At 49.3% G+C, this 11,650-nt stretch overlaps 1 protein-coding gene across 1 annotated transcript in view; it reads left to right on the forward strand.

The window, feature by feature from the left end:
• Nucleotides 1-3,510: 3,510 nt before the first annotated feature.
• Nucleotides 3,511-11,650, forward strand: part of LOC102377074 (coiled-coil domain-containing protein 102A) — a gene marked incomplete at its 3' end in the record, with an annotated part of 54,547 nt that continues 46,407 nt past the window's right edge. Inside the window, exons 1-2 of the mRNA XM_025194620.1 lie at nucleotides 3,511-3,686; nucleotides 3,826-3,941. The remainder of the gene's footprint in view (nucleotides 3,687-3,825; nucleotides 3,942-11,650) is intronic.

An 11,650-nucleotide genomic window follows, 5' to 3' on the forward strand; every position in this document is an offset into this window, starting at 1 on the left:
TGCTGAGGCGAGCCCATTGAATCGTACTACTGAGGCCAACCCATTAAATCGTACTACTGAGGAATGAAACCATATTTTGGTATTTGGCTTCTCGGAATTCTAGGATTGTAAGTATATTATGAAAAATAATAGTATTGATTCAAATTTAACTTTTAGTTGTAATTGTAGTTGTTTTTGTAACACTAATTCTTATAGCATTGTTTGGGAAGGAAGTGCATTCGGAGCATTGTTTCTGATATATGTAGTTATTGTGTTTTTAATGTTTGTGGTGTTTCTTAAAGCTAAGCAGTGTTATATACGTAGCAAAGAGTTTTAAAATAAAATTGTGTTGTATAAATTAAGTGTGTAATCATTGTGAAATCGTGCAATCAGCTAACTACTCCCCCAGCCAGTGCATCAAAATGAATCAGTAAATTGTGTGGGATTTTCTCTATTCCATAACCCACTAGAGACAGGCCCTAAAGGGGAGGGGCTCCAAGGAAACCTCTTGCAGAGGTACTGAGTGCACTCCCTATTTTGGGTGATTGTTCTTGTGTCAAGGTCTATATAGCTATGGGTATTCTTTAAGGAAGTTTATGTTATATATGTTCTTAATGTGTTAATATATATATTTGTATTGTTTCTTGGTAGGTCTAGGAAATATTATTAACTTATTTGGGTTATATAAGTTGAGTCTTCATATGTGTTTATCGTGTTGTAACCTTAACTATCTTATTCAATGTATTAATAATGATATATATTGTAAGTTATATGGTTTATGTGAATTGTGGGATATTATATGCAGTGTCATATGCTAAGCTTTATTGTAAATATTTCATGTTATATCTTAAGTATTTATTATAGTAATAAATTGTATATAGTTAAGCACTTGGTCGAGGTCTGTCTCTGTAGAGAGAAGAGGGAACTGCTTTAGTAGCTGGTCCCTCCATCAGCACCCTGCCTGACCCCCATCACTGTCATTGGAGGACAGGGCACACCCCCCTGGGTGTACCCGGGCTATAGGTATGTAAACCCTGCTGCAGTTGTAGGTAAAGGATGGATCCTGGCATTGATGTACTGATGTGAAAATCCTTCTGCACTTGAGCACTTGAATGCTGACATGGTCACAGTGGTGTGATTATGATTACCTACTCTCCAGGCAGCTTGAGACTAAAAAGCAGGAGGCAGTTGGCAACATACAGCATCCTATGAGTGTGGGAGGGAAGGCAAATATCTATTTAGAATCTAGGGAAAAATGAGAGATGTAAAATGTAATCGGGGCATTGGAACTTGTGTAGGTGACACCCTGCCTCTTGAAGAAACTTCCCCAGGTTTTTTTGGGTAATCAGAGTCACCTCCAAGAGAAAATTCCTTCAGCTGCTAAGCATCCCCTCCCACTGTGTAGGAGATTTCTGTGGAAGTATGCCCCTGGCAAAGTCTCTACCACCACTTCCAACAGTGACCAGTCATGTGGATGTGAACTCAAGCTCTTGGTAAGCAATAGCTCAAAGGGTCCTAGCCTTCAGCAGAGCAGAAAGTTTCCAGTGCTCTCTGCTTAGGCTGTAGGAATCAGTACAGCTCTTCCTACTACTTCACTTTCTTAACTAATTCACCCTGGGCCACATGTTAAGTCTGTGGTTTTCAACCTTTTTAGATTCAAGGCAACCTCTGGAAAATGTCAGCTCTTAGTTTCCACTCATCTTTTGACTATAATACAACAATTTTTCTATTGTAAATAACTCAGACAAATCCCAGCAAGTCAGAGTTCTTTTAACACTATGGATTCTTGTTTGAAATAATTGGTATTATCTAGTCTAGTGAATCATGTTTGCACACCTAACAGTGCTAACATTGTGTGGTAGGTATGCCACAGCACCCCTGAAAGGATCTCAAGGCACCCCAGGGTGCTGCAATACCCTGACTGAGAATCACTGTGCTGTGTCAAAGGATGGCCTTTTCCCATTACACAAAACATCAGAGGTAGCTGACCCTCTACTTGCTCCCTTATATTTTGAGGTTAGTCTTGGTGGGCTGGCTGGAGTCAGAGCTTCTGGTTTGATTAACCAAGAAGGAATTTCTTTCAATGGAGAAAGGTACTTGGTGATATTGCAGTAATGTTTCAAAGCCCATCTTGATCAAATTGTCTCCCAACTCCAGTCTTATTAGGAGAGCTCAACACAGCTGATGGCTGCTCTTTCTCAGGGCCTCTATAAAGGGCTTCATACACCCTTGGCCTTTATTGGGACTTCATGTACTCCTGGCCTCTCATCTGCTCAGCCATCTTATTTCCATCCCCTATAGCTTCCTGTCATTGTTAGCTGGAGGCCTCTTATTTCATCACTAATCCCCTTCTTAATCCTGTCATTGTGACATCTTAACTGTAGAGAATGTGCAAGGACTCACATCAAAGCTGCTCCACCATTGCATCTGCTTGTCCTGTCTGGCAGCGGGCGCTGACAATGCAGTCATGGGGCACTGGGGAAGAGAAGAAAATCTAGTGAATCCTCTAGTTGCAGAGATAAGCTGGAGGGGATGTCTGTAAAATGGTGGCTGTGATGCTCCCGAAGCAGCCAATGCTGCACTTGGACAGCATCATACCTCCTAGCACTCAGTTGCAGAAGCATGAAACTGTTGAATCCAGCTTGGTAACATTAAAAAGCACATGTGTCCTGGGAGCTGGGGTTGTTTCCACAGATTATGTTTCATGTCAGTGCTCAGAACACCCAAGGGGATGTTCTACAACACGGTGGGCTGTGATGTCACCCAATCTTACTAGAGAGATGCTCAGTTCATGTGAGGATGGGAGGCTTCCATTGGAACGCCCAGGAAAGCAGGATGCTGTGTGGCTGGCTCAAGCCAACAGATAGCACATTCACTTTGTAGTTTTGAAATACACACCCTGTGCCGCATACGAGAGCCTGGAGGGACACTTGTAGAGATGCAAAAACCAGGTCCTGACCACTTGTGGCCACTTAGTCTTACAGTGTTTTCACTAGAGTGCAGGGGCATGCTCCTTGGTATTATGCTAAATGTTCACTTATGCACTTACCCATGTGCGGACCAGATCTGAAATTAGAACACGGCCCTAATTTTTCAAACCTCAGAACTCTCTGAACACTGGAAAATACTCGCAGTAAAATCTCTTTGGGATTTTCAGTTTTACTCAGGTAGGGTTTTGTGATTTATTGTCCTAGTTGAGTTCTGCTGCATCATCTGGTTTTCAAGGGAATTGCTGTAGGCCTCCAGTCTGGCTCACAGGACTATCTGGTTTGAAACAAGCTCATTTGGAGTCCTTTGCTGACATGCCAGAGCTAATCTGGATACTGAGGCCCAGGGAGAGGCAAAGTGACCGGCTCAGTGTCAGACAGAGCCAACCTTCAGGGCTTTGCAGGGGAGCAATAGTTCGCATTCCTATACTCTGATGATCCCTCCATTGTCTCCCTTGCTGCTGCCAGAGCCAGTGTGTGCCAAGGCCCAGTGTCAGCCACAGATCCTATCCTTCCTGCAGCCAGCAGAGGCTGAGCAGCTGATCCAAGCTCTGTGCACATATTTCCATTTTCCTTTAGGATCGCCTGTTTTCCAAGTTATGATCCCTCCCATTCCAGCTCCCTGCCTCCTCCCTTCCCGCCTGCTCTCCATAACCCAAGGGGGCTTCCTGTCTCCCCCACACCATCCTTTGATCCGGACATGGTACAGAAGTAAGTTAGGTCTGTTACCTGCCTTGTCCCTTTCCTTCTGAGCTGTGCCAGGCTTTTCCTACTTCCCTTCCCCTCACCCTCCCCCAAACTCTAACCAGCTGGGAGGAGGAGGCAGAGGAGGAGACTAAGTTCTCTTATCCCTCTCTAGGTCACCACCACAGCAATCTGATCTGCTTGGGCTGGCTGCACAGATTTTGCTCCATCTACGCTTGGTTCCTGGGCAGCTTGGTCCGGCCGCAAGGGAGGGCAAGACTCTGAAAGGAGGTGAGAGATGGGGCTCCGAGGGGTTACAAGGAGCCTTGAACAATTTATGAAATCCCCCCCCAACGCACAGCCACACCTCTGGGGGCAGCCGCAGATCTGGAGGGACAAGGCCAGGCACACTGTGGCCCTCTCCTGTCTGCGGCGTCTGTAATTACAATCCCGATCCAGGCACGCAGGGGCAGCGAGTGGGGCCGGCCTGGCACGCGGATGGGACCAGCTCAGCCCAAGAAAAGTTTCCCGTGCAGACAGGCTGTGATTTGCGTCCTGCCTGGCCATGCCCACGTCTGTGCGGGGCTGGAGCTCAGCGGAGTCCGTCCCGCCTTCCCGGCTGCAAAGTTGGAGCTGAACTTTCCCCGGTGCCCGCAGCGCAGCGCGGGGAGCGGGGCGGCGCGGCCGGCTCTGCTGTGCGGCCGAACGCGGGCGGGGGCGCGGAGGAATTTCAACTTCGCCCTGTAACCACGGCGACATGACGGACAAGCCTGCGGGCCAATGGGAAAGGGGGTAGGAGCGGGCTGAGCAGGGTGGAGCTGGGCCTGCAGAGCTGGGCATGGGGGTGGGCCCCGGGCCTGCCGCGGCCTGGGTCTGCTCCCCGTGGGCCGGCGCCACAAGTCTTCCCTTGAGTCCAGGGCGAGGGGACGCCAGCCTCCTTTTTTAGGGGCCAAGTGCTTCCCTTGGAAGGGGTGTCACTTTTCTGATCTGTTTCCCCCAGCAGAAATCATATCCCGGCAGTTTCCCAGTTAAAAATGTACAAGATGGTGCTTGATGTGTTGTGCCTAGGCATATATGCATTAAAGTCTGAACATAGACAATAATATACACCTCAGCAGAAAAGAAGAAAGATCCAGGGCTGTATTTATACCCACAGTGTATATTGCAATATAGAGAAATGCCTGCCTCTGTCTACTTCTGTGGTCCCCAGCCTGTAGCTCGAGGACTGTTTGCTGCCTGCCAGTCCAGGCCTCGTGTTGTTGCTAGCTGCCACTGGTAGGTTTGCTTTCGTGAACACGCTTTGTCTGAGGCTGGCAGGGAGAGCAAAGCGTGATGCTGAATGTAGCGTGTTATTTGTTCAGGACTGTTATCCATGGGGCACTGAAGATTGGGATCACTGACTTGACCTAATGTAATGTTATCTGAGCTAGGTTTCTCTCCACACACTCTCACTCTCTAGGCAAGAAAAGGTCTGTGTTAGGATCCTGCACAGTCTGCCCTGCCTAGTGTGACTGCCCAGCTGGGATATGTCAAACTGGCTAATGTTGCAGGGTGCCCGGTTGGCCTAAAGCAGCTGTGGGACCCTATTCAAACTCAGCTGTAGAAACTGACTGCCGGCTGATCACCACTGATTGTGGGTTTCCTTGACTTCTCACTCCTGGTTGCTCACCTTGGGCTTGTCTCTTGACCCCTGATGGTGGCATCTGATTTCCAACTTGCTTTCTGTCCCAGTGGAGTGCCCATGTCTTGGTCTGTCATGTTAGGAGGAGGGTTTGTGTGTGCATGCATGCATGTAAAATAGAGATCTTGTCCTTTACACGGCCCTGCCACTAGCCAGCTAGTTGACATCGGGCAAATCAGAGCCTTAATCTTTGCCTCAGTTTCCTGATCTATAAAACAGGGAAAGCGATACTGACCTCCTTTGTAAAGTGCCTTGAGATCTAGGGAAGAAAGTTACCATATAACTGGTACTGTTATTATAAAGAAACACATAGAAAACATAGCTAGCACGGTGAGTGTGGTCAGACACATTACCTTACAATACACTGTTTGCAGTTGCTTATAATTTTACAAACTTAAATAATTTGGGCTTGCATCAGGCTGTTTTATTTTGGAGAATTTCAGCAGAAATAGTGAGGCAGTATCAGAAAATAAGATAAGATAAAAATATGTTGTTTAGGAATATTATAAAAATTCTACAGCTGATTTTTTTGGGAGGCTCTGATTCCTCCTGCTTTGGAAGAAGGATTTGAAATGTGTCAGGGAGGCCACCATTGTGTCAGGATGTGCCTTTGAAGACCTGCTTCTATCTGATAAAGTTAAAAGCTTGCAAAAAAGCTCAGGCTGCATATACTTGGTAGAGTCTTGTTAGAGTTTGACTGCTAAATTCTCCAAAGAACCCATCTGCACTAAGCAAACTCCATCTCCTCAAGGTCCTACTGTACTGCACACATGCCACCCTTCCTCCCCCCATCACCTTTCATCCCCCAGTAAAGCAAGCGGTCCCCAGGGCTGCAGGGGCTGAGCCAAGCTTTCCACAGAAGTGTTCTTTCCAGTGTGGAAGGAAAAAGTTGCCAGATGGGAATGCAGAAGGGTGAGGAGGTGACAGAAAAGGAAAGCAGAAGCAGAGACAGGCTGCAGCAGAGGATGAGGGGCAGAAGGGGCAAAGACAGACTGTGAGAGCCACACAGGAGGAAGGCAGGCAGCCTGGGGACTTGAAGAGCCTATAACTATTGGAGCATACTCCCCTCCAGGATCCAGAATGGAACTAGGGTCCTGAGGCTGACCTGAGCTGTCTAACAAGCAGTCGTAAAGTCCACTGGAAAGAGGGTATCATAGCCTATTATACTGGTCACCCCTTTAGAGAATAGCAGGCTGTTACTTGGGCCAGTTTCTCCCACTGGCTCAAGTAGCAGAGGTCTGTGCTGTGGATGTTAGGGATCAAATGCTGCTGAAGATGTGTGGCGAGTCACTATGGAATTTCTCTTTTCAGTTTGCTTTTTAAAGGAGCTAGGAAGTTATACACATGTGCATGCATACTGATAGCATTAGAGGAATGTTAAGGTTGCACAGTCAGGCTCTCTTGTGTTCAGCTATGACTGCAGCCTTAATTCATTCCCCTAGTTTGTGTGTTTTATGCATGATCACACACTATTTTTTCCATGAGCTAACAGAACAGACTGTGCTTTGGGAATGAGGACAGTTGAGGGGTGGATCTTTGTTTCTCTTGAATCAGAAGATGTGCAGGGATTGAAATGGGACTGTGAAAAGAAAAAGAATGGTTTCACGACAAAGGCAGTCTTATGTTGCATCAGAGGACGGGATTCCCTTGCTGTGTCTGCCTCAGAGTTCCAGTGCATTTCTGGGCAAGTCACGTCAGCATTTTCATAGGTAGCCATTTGTACTGTGTATTCCTCATGTTCCAGATGCCCAACTGGAGACCCAGAGGCTTGATTTGCAGAAGTCCTGGACACTTGCATCTATGACTGTTGAGTGGGAGCTGTACTTTGAATATACTAAGTGCTCTAAACATATTAAATACTGAGCGCGTCTACACAAGAGGCTTACAGTACATTAGCCTAATAACACTGCGCAGTAGTGTAGCAGTTATTAACTGTGCTAATGGCCACACAGAGTTATAGCTAATAGCTACACAGAGTTATTAGGTTAATGCGCAGTAGGTGTCACTAAACTGTGTGCTGGTGTTACTAATTATTAGAGGTACTAAAGTAAATGTGGAGTAACTAAGGTACATTAATGAATGTGTAGATATCCCCACCAGGCCTAAGGTGACTCCATCCAAAATCAGCGGACCCATTTAACAATGCAGGCATTAATATTTCAGAAATGACAATTGGACCGATGTGAAGTGGTAGCACTCCTAGGGGCTGTGGGGAAGTTGAACTGTTTGGATTTTGTGGAGCAAGTTCAGACATTCCAGCGATGAGCACATAGGAAAACTCCCAGGGAAATGATTACCATATTTCAAATGGTATAAATTGACACAGTGTATAGGCCAACCCCGATTTTCTGGTGCAAAAAGTTAGGTTTGGGATAGGCACAGTGAATGAGTCAGGGTCAGGCTCTGCGCTCAGCTGGTGTGGCCCCATCCCCTGCAAGTGGTGCTGCCGAGCACTGAGCCTAGCCCTGTGCCTTGCAAGCCAGCACTGGAGTCGGCTGCCTTCCCTGCTCCCTGCCTGCGCATGGTGGCAAGGAGCGCAGACTTCCTGGTCCGCTTCTGTTGTGCTGCTCAGAGGGGCTGGGTCTTGGCTGGTGTGGCCCAGGCAGCACTGCTTGCGGAGGTCAGGGCCAGCACAGCCTGGGCTGTGCCAGCAAGCACCAAGCCCGGCTCTGGCTCTGGCTCTGGCTCCTTCGAGTGGTGTGATAGATGTGAGCTGGGTAGGCTGCACTCCTCGCCACCACATGCAGGCAGGTGGCAGGGAAGGCAGCTGGCTCCAGTGTGCGTGGCTTCCCCTGGTGATGCGCAGAACCGTACGCTGCAGGATGGCAGTGCCTGCATGAGCCATGAGGGCCTGCCACCTGCCTGCTGCTGTGCACCACGGGGGGAAGTGTGTGGGGGGTACCCACACCCACACCCTCTCACACACTCACACCTTGCCCACCCAAGTTCTGTGCTCCCGCTTCCCTCCTGAATGCGGCTTTGCGTTCCCACCAGCCTCAACCCCACGTTCTGTGCTGCAGCTCCTCTGTCCCTGCCACTCCTCTACCTGATGCTGGATGCCAGGAAAGCCGAATACCCCAGCAGCTGCAGCAGTGGCAGTAGCCCTGCCTGACACTAATTATTGGGATCGCTCCTTGTGCAATTAGTGCAGTTAACATGACTGCGCCTCATGCATTCGCTAAACTAGCAGTTTGTCGGCAGTGATTTTTTGAAGTGGCAGTGTATAAATTGAGTTTGATTTTTAAGACACCAAAATTGGGCTTCAAAACCTGACCTACACACTGTGAAATACGGTACTTGTGTATTTAGTGTAGGGTTTGGATGGTTTGTAATCAATAACCTGGAGACCACATGTTAAAATAACAAGGATAAAAAGAAATATCAACTAGCTTCCCAATGAGTGAGCATGGTTTCTCCTGGGCACTGACTGAGACAGGTACCCTGTGGAAGGAATTAGGTAATCACGTAGTTAAAGACTGTATCACAATATTGGTGCACAACAGTCTGGGTAGCCTTCATTCTGGAATTTCCTTGCTGTTGAGTATTTGTATTTGCAACGTTACCCTTCTTTTACCACAGGGGTTTGTTTGCTTTCTTGTCTGTAGTAGGTATACTGAGACAGAATGTAGGCCAATCATTTTGCATTATATGAGGAGGTTCTGTCCTGCGCCTCTAAGAGACACAGCACAACAGACTCAGACCTGGAGGAGAGGGTGGCTAGGCCATCTTTGACCTTTCCCTGTCTTGAGGGCTACAAGGAGGCTTCCAGCTTATTTTAGCCTCGAATCCCTGTAACAGGCCCTTGACCCTCCTCCCCCACCCCTGCCTCAGCATCCCCCTTCAGTCAGGGATTGCAGCTGTCTGCCTCAGTGCCTCCACTTAGGAAAACTCTCCTTCAGCTAGAGTTCAAGGCTCTTTTATGTCCCTCCAGCCCTTTTGTGTGAACGCACAGAGATTGGAGCATGGGAGAGAATCTTGCCCAACATCTGTCTAATCTCAGTCTCACTCATCCTTCTGTCTATATATTTCTTTCTTCATTTCTAATTCAGCTAATATGTCCTTAGAGATGAGCTCATCCTGGCATGCCAGATCAGAGCAGTCCTTGAATGTTCAGAAAATTTGGATCTACGGCTCAACCCTTAGATAATTGATTCATTGGGTCTGGAGCTGCTGCTGCTGCTTCTTGGTTTGGAAAGCAACCAGCACATTATATACTCTACCACAATTCTAGTATTATAAAAGCCTAAGTCTGCCTGTCTGCCTGTCCATTATGCGTTATTGGCTGCCAAACAGTCAATCGGAGTGCGAAGAAGCATTCTGACAGAAGGCAGCCCGCTGCCGTGATGGTGGGGACACGGGATGGAGCACAGCTGGCCTTGCGCCCCCACCCCTGCTCCCTGGAGGCGGGGGCAAGAGAGCGGACAGAAGGGGGGGGTGAGGCCAGCAGGGCCTTGCCCCTGCCCCCCGCCCTGCTCCCGGCAGGTAACGTGGGTGGGGGAGTGGGCCTGGGCCCAACATGGGAGGGAGGGGAGCGGGCCCAAGCGGCGGAAAAGCCGGCCCACCACTGCGCCGGGGGGTTGAACAGTGGGCCTGGTCTGACACAGCCACAGCAGTGGCTGGGGGAGGTAAGGAGCAGGCCTCCTCCCCACCCCGGACCCATGTCCATTCCTCCCCAACTCCCCTTCCCCGCATTGGCCCCAAGCCCACTCCTCCCACCCCCGAGCCAGCCCGATGCGGGGGGAAGGAGCGGGCGCACCATGGCATCAGCGGTGGTGGTGGGGCCAGGGGAGGACTGGGCCCGGGTCTGACTTGGAGGGAGTGCAAGTGCAAGCCAGGGGAAAAGCCAGCCTTCTGCGGCGGCCAGGGGGGTGGGATAGACAGTGGGCTCAGACCCCAAGCAACAGGAAGGAAGAGGGAGTGGGCCTGAACAGAAGTGGGGCCCGCTCCCCCTCCATCATTCTTGACAGGAAGTTAGCTAGTCTAAATAATAAATACTGCTGCTAATATTGTCTAGTACAATATGTAGGAACCACTAGTAAACTCGCTCTTTAATGAAAGAAAGAAGGAAAGGGAAACATCTGGAAATGTGCTGTATTTATAGCATCCTGAGTGGGCAATGGAAGACTTACTTCAGAGCCAAGAATGGGCTCCATTTGGCAGTGAGTTGTACAGTATGTTGAGATATTTTGGAGTGAGGGAGGTGGGTAGGAACAATGCCAGGCTAGCTCTAGGGTGCTGGTTGTACATCATACACTGTACTCCATTCAAACCCCATGTGTTTGAACATGCTGGGTAGTCCTAAAAATGCACCGTCTGGGGACCTGGGAACCATCTGGAAGTATTTCCCTGGAAGGGAATGGCATTACATTTGAGATTCAGGTGGAGTTGCCAGCTCCTGTCTGCATGGAAGCTACCATAGTTGCTGTTTTTGACCAGAGTGTCTCAGGAAATGCAAATAGGCTTGTTCAGTGAGTTTGCATTTCCAGATCCAGTTTGTTTAGCTAGGGAGGACTTGCAGAATTTGATACCAGTGACTAACCTCGGCCAGAACAAGACATATTGTAAGATGTCTGTTTGCAGTTCATTATTGCTCCCTCTGTGTAGCTTGTCTAGTGCACCTCACCTCATGTGTGACCTGTAACTGCCTCAGGGTGATCAGCTATGCCAATGCACCTGTATCTTGTCCTGGAACACCCTCTACTATTACAAACCGAGTCCCCTGACTGTGGTCTGCCAGTGCTTATGTATGCTCACCCGCAGCACATCTGGTCTGAAGTCTGTCGTAGAGTGGGTAACATTTTGCCCTTCTGTAAAATGTCACCACTTCAGAGTATTGTGCAATGTTAATTCTTTGGCACAATGGATCTGTAAAATACTGTCATCCCTATTTCACAGATGGGCAAATTAAGGTGCCCAGAGATTAAGTGACTTTGCAAAGGTCATACAGGCAGGGCTGGAAGAGCTGGAAGCAGCTCCTCCCCCGCCCCGTGCCCAGAGCTCCCTGCTGCAACTGCTGGCAGCCCTTGCAGAGCTGTCCTGAGCAGGCACAGGCAGCCCCACGCAGGCTGCAAGCAGCTGCAGTGTGGGGCGCCGACCACGGGGTTGGGGAGGGGACGCTTTTCCCCCACGCTCAGCACCAGCTTGTTACCTGCCCCCGCTACCAGCCTGGGCTCTGCGCCGGCTCCTGGCTCCCCCATCGGGGCTGTGCTGTGGTGGCAGCAGCTGAGGCCCCCCACTTGCTGCACCAGGCAGCATTTGCTGCTGCTGCCCAGCGCGCGAGCTCCGGCAGCGGTGGGGGCCGCAGGTGCTGGCCCCCGGG

This window comes from Alligator sinensis, unplaced genomic scaffold, assembly GCF_000455745.1.
Source record: "Alligator sinensis unplaced genomic scaffold, ASM45574v1 scaffold203_2, whole genome shotgun sequence".
Taxonomy (NCBI): domain Eukaryota; kingdom Metazoa; phylum Chordata; order Crocodylia; family Alligatoridae; genus Alligator; species Alligator sinensis.